Source organism: Leptodactylus fuscus, chromosome 9 (genome assembly GCF_031893055.1).
Source record: "Leptodactylus fuscus isolate aLepFus1 chromosome 9, aLepFus1.hap2, whole genome shotgun sequence".
In the NCBI taxonomy this organism is placed as follows: Eukaryota; Metazoa; Chordata; class Amphibia; order Anura; family Leptodactylidae; genus Leptodactylus; species Leptodactylus fuscus.
The window spans coordinates 49,623,141-49,633,836 of NC_134273.1; positions in this window are offsets into that span (position 1 = coordinate 49,623,141).

Consider the following 10,696-nt stretch of genomic DNA (forward strand, 5'->3'; position numbering starts at 1 on the left):
GAGGGCCCTGCTCGCAAGAGTTTATAATCTAAGAGGTAGAGGGGGTGACACAAGAGGTAGCAGGGGCAGCATAAGAGATAGCATTGCTTATACAGTGGTCCAGAAATTTTTGTGATGGAGATTACTGTCATTACACATATATAAAGTTGTATGAGCAGTCACCAGTACTTTAATGTGCAGATGGTGCCTGGACATATAAAGTTACAGTCCAATATGCAGGGCCAGCTTTGGAAGGGGGCAAACTGGGCAAATTCTCAGGGCCCCCATCTCCTAAGGGGCCCCAGGATCTGTAGCATCAGACGTTTGATCTGGTAACCCGCATTGGGGCAGACCTGATAACAAGGGTATCAAGATGCTATGCACGCCAATACTATGGACATCTATGTCAGAGCAAGGAGCTAAGTCCTATGCTCTGACATAGATGACTAGTTAGAAGACTGGGCGCGATGATGTCACCGGACCTGCACTTCTACAAGCATGGAGAGACTTCAGCTTTAGGACTCAGCGGGGGAGTATGGATGGGTGAGTAAAAGCTTTATTATGAGAAATAAAAGGTCATTATTACTAAGAAACAGGGGCATATATTTATAATAGTTCTTCCACTGCATTTACTATTAATATTTCCTTTTTTTATAAATTCTCCCTCTTATTCCATATATACTCGAGTATAAGCTGAGCTTTTCAGCTTTTTTTGGCGATGCTGCTTGAAAAATCACAGGTCCACAGGTGTCTTGCCGACTCGTGTGTGGCAGCAGCTTTTTGAAACCATGAAGTGACTCAGTGGCAGAGCTACACACTCTGCCACTGAGTGCAGCAGCCTTATGAAGCCAAACAGTGACGCAGTGGCAGACTGTGTAGATTGCCACTGAGTATGACCTCTTCATGCTGCTGCAGAATGGGGTGGTGGCAGTAGCATTATGAGCCCATATGACTACCCAGTGGCAGAGTGTGGAGGTGGCAGCGTAAGTAGGCTACAGAGTGGCAAATTGATATAATTTGGAGGTAGCAACAGCCTTAGAAGGCCATACAGTGAATCAGAGCACTATTTGGCTTGGGGTTGTATTTAATTTAAATCTCACCTTTACCCCACACCTTTAGACACTTGCCACCTGAAACTCAAAAACATCTCTAGAATGTTCCCTTTTCTCACTGTGGAAACATAAAAAACCCTCACTGTTGTTCTGATACTTTCTCATCTTCACTATTGCAATTCTCTTCTAATTGGGCTTTCTCTTACTAAACTCTCCCCACTACAATCTGTCCTGAATGCAACCGCCAGTCTCCTTTTTCTGTCACACTGGTACACAGACACATCTACCTATTGTCAGTCAATGTATTGGTTGCCCATCCATCACAGAATACAATATAAAATTATCACTCTGACCCACAAATCCATCCATAGCACTGCTCCCCTTTATCTCCTCTCACGTCACTGTCCTCTCCGGTCTGCCAATGATCTTAGGCTTGCATCCTCTGTTATCCGAAAATTCCACTCCCATCCAAGACTTTTCTCGAGCTACACCACTGCTCTGGAACGCTTTACCTCAGACAATCAAATTAATCCCCAACTACAGCAGCTTCAAAATTGCCTTAAAATCATGTTTGGTCAGGCTTATCACATGACGTGATCACCGATTAGTGTGCGGAGGTGTAGAACATTAACTCTTTTTATCCTTCCTCCTCTGTTCCTCAGATCCTGTCCTCTCCATCTAGAAGTTACACTGCACTCCTTGCATTTAGTATTTATTCACAGATACTGGCTGGTGACGTGCTCATGCAGCTTCAGCTACACAACCTTTTCTGCAGGGCCCTCACTCCTATTGTTTGATATTACAATGTGGCAAAGAAATAAACATGTCTCATATTGTCTATGTTGCCTCTGATTTGTAAAGTGCTACAGAATATGTTGGCGCTATATAAATAAAGTTTATTATTATATTTATTTTTGCAGAGCCCCCAGAGGTGCCAGTAAACTGGAATTCCCCAAGAAGTTACCCCATTTTATAGTGCAACGTTAGGGTATTTGCAAACGTTACACGGTATCCAAAAAGCAAAATTCTATATTAGCAGTCCAAAAGGACATAGGTCTCATTCATTCATAGGTCTCTGTTGTACCCAGGATAATGTGATATGTGGCAAAAATAAGGGAAATGGGAAGGGGGAAACACAGCCCACTTACTTGACCTTTAATTGCTTGAAAGATCTTTCCACGGTGATGCAGTTTCAACATTGAAGATCGGAGGAAGCTCCGACACAAATACAGGAAATCCGTGAAGAAAATCCAGCTCCACTCCGAGGTCTTTTAAATAAAACTTAACATTTATTATACACTGTGTAAAATCCAATCAAGTTAATGAAACATGAACACCATTACGGTGTTTCCATATCCATTGTTTCAAAAGACGCAACTGACGCGTTTCGAGGATTGTTCCTCTTAGTCGTAGCCTAATTTTCTACCTCCTAGTAGGATATATATATGTTTCAATCAAATTAAAAAACACCTGTTGTATCCACAAGGGAACAACCTTTCTAAGAACAAATTAACCTTTTCACTACCACACACATTTAAAAACAATAAGAAACAATGCAAAGGACAATAATAATATACATATAATTCAAAAGAACTACATTCAAGCACAATTACCACCACTGTAAGGAAAATATATAAATAAAAAAAGAAAATCAAAGAAAAGAAAAACATGTGAATAAACACTATACCTTAGAGAAGTATCTCCATTTGGAAGTTGACCTTCCGTGTTTTAATACCCCAATATCTCCAAAAATGTTGCTCCATGGAATCCCTACAACGGAGCTGGAAGATGTGGTCAAAGATGACTATTGCCAGTTTCAAATATGGCCGATACGATAAATAAGAAAACATACCCGCATTTTTAAACCAGCGATTCTGCGCATGCGTACCAAGTAACTTGCGCATGCGTATATCTAAGGACACTTATGTCAAAACCTCCATATCAATCCCCATCTCAAGGAATAATATGCGCATGCGTGTTGGATAACCTGCGCACGCGTGTGTATGTCAAGGTCCGAATCGCTGTAATATGGATATTATCCCTATTGTAACCAAATCCACACAACGATACATCATAGATACAAAACAAGGAACTATGCACTTAAAAAAGCTCCCCAAAGATTGATTCTATTCACCACAATAAGTAATCTCCATCCACAACCGTCACGAAAGATATCCACAACTGTCTAACGGTAAGTATGCAGACATATCATTCTATGTGCATATAAATGAAAGAATGTCCTCAGAACTGTAATATATACATGAACCTTGTAAACCGAAAATGACATGTTTATCTACCAATTCTCAATAAATATTGATTTCATGATAAGATTTTGCAATATAGTTTTCAAAGAATTGCCTGCATGGAAATAATAAATCAATATATATAAGCCAAATCATTACGGCGATTGAGACCCCGGGGAAAACGTACATCTAGCTTTAAAATCCAATGAGCCTCCCTGATTTTGATTTTACGACCCCAATCCCCCCCTCTTATGGGTTTATCCACCTTCTCAATAACCTTGAAGCAAAAGGAGGATAAATCCCCCTCATGCTTCTCAAGAAAATGTCTCGAAACACCTGTACTTTTTTGGGAGTTGGGGTTACGGATGCTCTGTAAATGTTCCGAGATCCTTACCTTGGTTGCTCTAGAAGTGCAACCAACGTAGTCGATCCTGCACATGTTACAAGATATCATATAAACTACTCCAACCGTTGAACAGTTGGAAAAGCCTCTGATGTTATATTTCTGGGTTTGTGTAGAATTATTGAATGTAGAACTTTTTTGAGCAAATCTACACACCTGACACCTGCACACTTGAAAAATCCTGTTATTTGTAACCAAGTATTAGATTGATGGACTGGTTCTTCCAAATACATACTTGGGGATAAAAAATTACCCAATGACTGTCCCCGTTTGGCCACAAAGTTACAACCTTCAGAAATGATATTATGTAAGACTTCATCTTGACTGAGAATGGAAAGATTTTTGCGCATAATATTTACAATGGTCTTATATTGACTACTATATTTAGTTGTAAAATAAATACTAGAATTTGAAGTTTTTTGTACTCTATCTGAATAAAGCAAACTTTTTCTGTCTTTTTTCTAAACTAAATTCCTTCCTCTACTAACCATCCAATGTGGATATCCCCATTGTTTCAGCCTAGAGGAGATATCATCCGCTTGTTTCTCATAGGTGTCGTTACTAGTACAAGCACGCTTGATTCTTGTAAACTCCCCCAAAGGTAAAGATTTAGCTATATGTTTGGGGTGAGAACTGCTCGCATGGAGTAAAAGGTTTCCCGACATTTCCTTACGATATGCACACGTTGTTACAGTGCCATCTATTTCATTCCCTGTAAGGGTAATGTCGAGGAAATTGATGCTCCGTTTCTCAATCTGGTATGAAAACTTCAAATTGTATGGATTGATGTTGATATACTGCACAAATCTATGTATGTCGTCCTCAGACCCAGACCAAACGATGAGGGTGTCGTCAATAAAACGACCATACCATTCAAGGCTTTTTTTAAAAGGGTTATTGTCGCAAAAGATATACTGTTCCTCCCACCACGCAACAACGATATTGGCTAAGGACGGCGAGAATTTGGCACCCATGGGTGCACCACAGGTTTGTAGGTAAAATTGTTTTTTGAACAAAAAATAATTATGATTCAATAAATATTCAATTACCATGATGACGAATTCACATTGATTAGGCAATAAATCCGAATATTTAGAGAGGAAGTCAACAACAGCTTTCACCGTTATGTCATGCGGTATTGACGAATACAACGACACAATGTCACAAGAGACCCAGGTGTGCCCCCTCCTCCACTTAAACTTGTCAAAGATTTTAAGTACCTCCTTGGTATCCTTGAGATACCCGGGATTCCTGACAACCAGAGGTTGAAGAATTTGGTCGACTCACTGGCATATCTTCTCGTTAAGAGAGAGTCTCGTTAAAGTTTTATTTAAAAGACCTCGGAGTGGAGCTGGATTTTCTTCACGGACTTCCTGTAATGTGATATGTGGGTATAAACTGCTTTTTGGGCACAGCTATAAAGGTTTTTGAATGTCATACCACTTTTGAAGAGCCATTGAATTGCCAGTAAAGTTGATTCCACAGAAATGCGACCCCACTTTGAAAACTACACCCCTCATGGGATTTATCAAGTGGGGTAGCAACAATTTTTAACCATTGAGCATTGCATTAACTTAATTTCCAGAAATGAATACGCAGCTGATAATGAAAAGTGAAAATTGCAATTTTTCCAGAGATATGCCACTTCGGTACACAATATGTTGTGCTCAATTTGTGTCAGCAGAGAAACACACTCCAACAACAGCTTTTGGAGCATTTGTCTCTGAAATGATGTATTCCTAGAAAAATTGTAATTTTCATCTTTCACCATCAGCTGCATATTCATTTCTGTAAATTAAATTACAGCAACACTTGGGCCCAAATACCAGTTTATACCCAGATATGACATTGGGTACACAGCAGGGTGCAGATGTGAAGGAGCGCTATATGAATTTTGGAGTACAGATTTAGATGTTTTAGATGGATGCTATGTCATGTTTGCAGAGCCTCTAAGTTGTCAGAAAAGTGGAATACCTTAAAGAGTGACCCCATTGTGAAAACTGCACCCCTCAAAGAATTAATCAAGGGGCGTAGTGAGTATTATTATCCCAGATGTGAATACACAAAGGATGGTGAAGAGTGAATATGTAAGCAGTGCATAGTGAATTGTAAACACCAAATTCCCTCCTATTTCCCCAGTAGTTCCTATGATAGGGGAGTCGATATGGGGGTCACTTCTGGTGTCTGGTTTTCCTTGTAAGCTCTAGACCTGGGCACAGTTTATACATTTCCTTCCTGCTGCAGCAAGTAATTTTTTAATGATTTGTTTTGTTTTTAAGGTTTTTGTCTTCACATTGTACAAGCTATATTTTTTTTTAAATTTTTTGTTGATGTAGCCATATGAGGGCTGTTTTTTTTTTTTGTTTTTTTTTTCAAGATGAGATGCATTTTGTTATGACAACATTTTTGGGTGCCTATAACTTAATGAATACATTTTATCAACTTTTTTTTAGTGGATTACAAAAAAAATATCAATTCTGGCATGGCATTTACCGTATTTTTCGGACTATAAGACGCACTTTTTTTTCCCCAAATTTGGGGGGAAAAGAAGGGTGCGTCTTATAGGCCGAATGTGGCGCCTGGCACCCGCTGTAATAGAGAGGCGGAAGCCGGCAAGTGATAGACGCCATTACAGGTGCCGGGGCCTGCGACATCGCTGCGCTCCTCTGCCCTGAATGAAGCCAGCAGCAGCTCCTCCGTCCCCCCGCCGCTGGCTTCATGCAGGGCAGGGCAGCGATGTCTCAGGCCCCGGCGTCTATCCCTCCCCGGCATCCGCCTCTCTAGTACAGCGGATGCCGGGTCTGCAGTCTGTATCAGCGGCCTCTTCTCCCCCGGGGCCGGTCCCCACCGGCCCCGTACCTGTAGAGTTGCAGGCCGGCTCCTGCGCGGCGGTATCGCAGGAGCCGACCTGTTCGGGTGACAGCCGGGAGCCTAATGAGGCTCCCAGGCCTGTCACTGCTGTATTAGTATTGCGGCTGGTCTCTATGACCAGCCGTAATACTAATACACAGAATGTCCCATAGACGGCAATACAGTTGTATTGCCGTCTATGGGACTTGCAATCAAGTGACCGCAGGTTCAAGCCCCGGGGGGGGGGGGAATAAAATAGTTTAAAAATAAAATAAAATAAAAATATGAAATAAATAAAAGTTATAAATCACCTCCTGTCCCTAGAATATATATATAAAAGTAGAAAATCATATATAATAAACCACCAGGTTTTTTTTTTCAATAAAAGGTGATCTAAGCAATAGATATTCCCCAAAATGGTATAACTAAAAAGTACTTCTGGACCCGCAAAAAAAAACACTCTATGCGTCCTCGTACAGCTGCAGGGTCACCTGTCAATGTGGCCTTGCAGCTGTTGCAAAACTACAACTCCCATATATTAAATATTTTACCAGTTTTTGCTTCAAAATTTTTTTTCCCTATTTTCCTCCTCTAAAACCTGGGTGCGTCTTATAGTCCAGTGCGTCTTATAGTCCGAAAAATACGGTATCTTTAAAAAATTTTGCCATACATAGGTAACATATTACCTTTATTTTTCAATTCAGTATGATTACAGCGATACCTCATTTGTATTGTTTTTTTTATGACTTTACTAATTTTACAGAACAAAAACCGATTTGGGGAAAAATCTATTATTTTTTAATCGACATCTTCTGAGAGACGTAACATTTTTATTATTCGGTTTACAGAGTTGGCTGAGGGCTTTTTTTTGTTTGTTTTTGCGGGACAACCTGTGCTTTTTATTGATACTGTTTTGGGTTACATATGCCTTTTTGATAACTTTTTATAGCATATATTGTAAGGTGAAATGGCAAAAAAATCATTACTTCCGGTGTTTTGTTCCCCCATCATCTTATATGGCTGACTTCCTCAGTTATCGGCGGGATCAACAAGGTACTTGGGGGTCCTAACAGCCTGGGGTCATGTCATGTTTGACTGCGGCATCTAGCTCCGGCCACGGGTGTTACGCGCGGGTGTCAGCTTTTGCTTTCAACTGACACCCGCTCTTGATGTCACCAGCTCAAAATAAGAATGTCATTTTGCCATAAGGCACTTATTCCCATGATGTACCGGTACGTAATTTTGCATTAAGGGGTTAAAATAAAAGGTGTTTAATAAATGGAGAGATAATACTTAGCTATGGTTGTGCAATAAAATACATCCAATTCACTTGATGGCCTATAGAGGGGGTTGGACACCTGGTCCCAGATGAAGTGGACTAGCACAATTAACCATAGAGTTCTATAGGGGGGGGGGGGGGGAGTTTCCTTGGATGTATATTGTCTGGTTATCTGGTTATAGCATGAGCATTTATGGGAGAACAAGAAATTAAAGGAATGTTTAGTAACTGATCAGTTTCAGAAATTATCCATAGATAGACTGATCATTACTGATCAGTCTATCTATGGATAATTTCTGAAACCGACGCACTCACCCATATCACATTAATAAGACTGTCAGAGTTTATCTTTGGAATGAAGTACTCCTCAGAAATAAGATGAGTATTTTTACTCTTCTAGAAAAAAAATGTAGTGCAACCTCTGGGTTAGAGAAAACCTTTAAAACTCAGCAAAAATTTATTTATATTTCCAATGTTTAACTTTGTCTACAAATTTAAATATGGTTATGTTCATGGGAAAACCCTGTTAGCCTAAAGGGTTGGTTCACATCTTTGTTTGGTAGCCCGTTCGGGGAGTCCGCATGGGGACGCATTTGCAAGCGCCGTGCAGTAAAAGCATACGGACCCCATTATAATTTTTATTATTATTTATTTATATAGCACCATTAATTCCATGGTGCTTTACGTTTGGGGTCCGTATGCTTACTGCCAGATCTCCGCAGGGAACATGCGGACAGGAAAGTAGTTTACAATCTACTTTCCTGTCAGCATGATTTGTGCGGACAGCGCGCAGCAAGCACACAGACCCCATTATAGTCTATGGTGTCCATGTGCTTTTACTGCATAGCGATTGCAAAATGTGTTTGCTAGTCCGTTCGGGGAGTCCCCATGCAGATGCCCCAAACGGACTACCAAACACAGATATGAACCAACCCTTAGGCCCCACAATTGTGGAAACGCAGTGATTTTGCTTTATTTTCTTAAGCCAAAACCAAGAATTGCTACAAAAGGAATGGGAAAGTACTTATACTTATACGTACTTCTGCTCACTTCAGTCCTGGCTTTAGCTCATAAAAATGGAGTAAAATCTACAATAAAAAAGCTGGATTTCTGCAGCCTAAATGAGAATCTTTTATCACGCCACCATCTCCAATTCTTTACATCCTTCAATAGGTGCTGCTCTACGAATTCCAATGCAGCTAGGATTTTTTTCTCTAGCAACCACTATTCCAATGTAAGTTGTGCTATTTGTTTCAGCAGTATTGACTGTATTCCCATATGCTAAATAGGTTCTATAATGGATTGAAGCAGACAGACAGGGACTGCCCATCTGGCATTAATTAGAAAATCCAGCCAAGGACAACATCTGCAAAGAGTTTGTATGTTCTCCCTGTGTTTGCGTGGGACATAGGGACAGTGATGACTATATCTCTGTAAAGTGCTGCAGAATATGATGGCACTTTATATTAGGTGCAGAAGAAAATACCAATGCAACACCTTTCTAAGGAATTTTAAAAAAATTTGGTGTTTCCCATATATGTGTAACTAACTGGTACCTGCGACTTCGTCTGCGGTGATTGTAGAAGTGTGCAAATAGAGTTGCGGTTGAAATTTTAGTAGTGTGTAAAAGGTATGGGATATGAATGTTGGGTAATTGAGAGAATACGTTAGGCTTTTTTGTTTAACATGGTTTTTATTTGAGTTGCTATACGTTGTTTTCCAAAAGTGTACATAGAGGGTTTGGGACTGAGGTCTTTCAAGTTAATACACTTCGGTAATGTGTGTGTTTCACAGTATTTTATTTTTATTTTAATGGTAATGAGTTTTATAGGCTGAATCCAGCAACTTGCAAAACAATACGCTTGTACAAAAGAATGCAATGCATTGTAATCCTAATGTATTGCATAATAGTGCCAGTGCTATTGCAGGCTACGTCGCATAGCCTGCAGCAGCCTGGACACAGTCAGCTGAGTGGGAGAGGGCCTATGCGCAGCGAGGCAGAGGGCCTACGCGCAGCGAGGCAGAGGGCCTACGCGCAGCGAGGCAGAGGGCCTACGCGCAGCGAGGCAGAGGGCCTACGCGCAGCGAGGGACAGACCGGAGCCGCGGGACAGGTAAGAGAATGCCGCAGAATAGATAATGTGGGCACGAACTGGAGACATGACGGGGGTAGCGCAGTGTATGCACGATTGTGGAAGGGAAGGGTTTGTTTTTAGTACAAGGGGGTATGCCAGCAGGGAGCAGAGGCTGTGTAAGTGAAGTGACCGTTGGTATGCAAATAAGCGGCTATGGCGGGCGGTTGGCATACGAACATCAGCGGCATGGGCCGTAGCAAGGGGGGGTGAAGTGAGGTGCAAGTGAGTGGAAGGATAGGGCATTGAGGGAGAGGGGTAAGGTTATTATGGAGCGTCAGGTGTTGGTACAGCGGAGTAGAGAGGGCAGAGGTCCTGGCAGTGGAAGAATGGTACGTGAACTTACCAGTGTCGGTCTGGTGGATGGATCCTGCAGAGGAAACAGCAGGAAGGTGATAGTGGCGTCGGGTACTGTAGCGGTCTGGAGCCAGTCTTTCGGGTGCTGCGGCCTAAGGTGGAGTGGCAAAATGGTGGTGTGCTGGTAACACGTTGTTTATGTGTGCAAAGTGCGCATGCTCCTGTCAAGATAATGTAGTAGTGTGGTGGGCGGTGCCGCGGATCCTCCTGGCGGTGGAGGTCAGCAAAGATGGCTGATCCGGAGAGTGACAGAGGTAGGCTCCTGCAGTATGGTGAAGGTGAGGGTGAAAGTGGGAAAGTATAGGTGAATGTGGGTGTGTGGGGTTAGGGGCTAGACTGTAGAGCAGGGGTCTCAAACTCGCGGCCCCCCGAACAATTTTGTGCGGCCCGCACAAGCCTAGG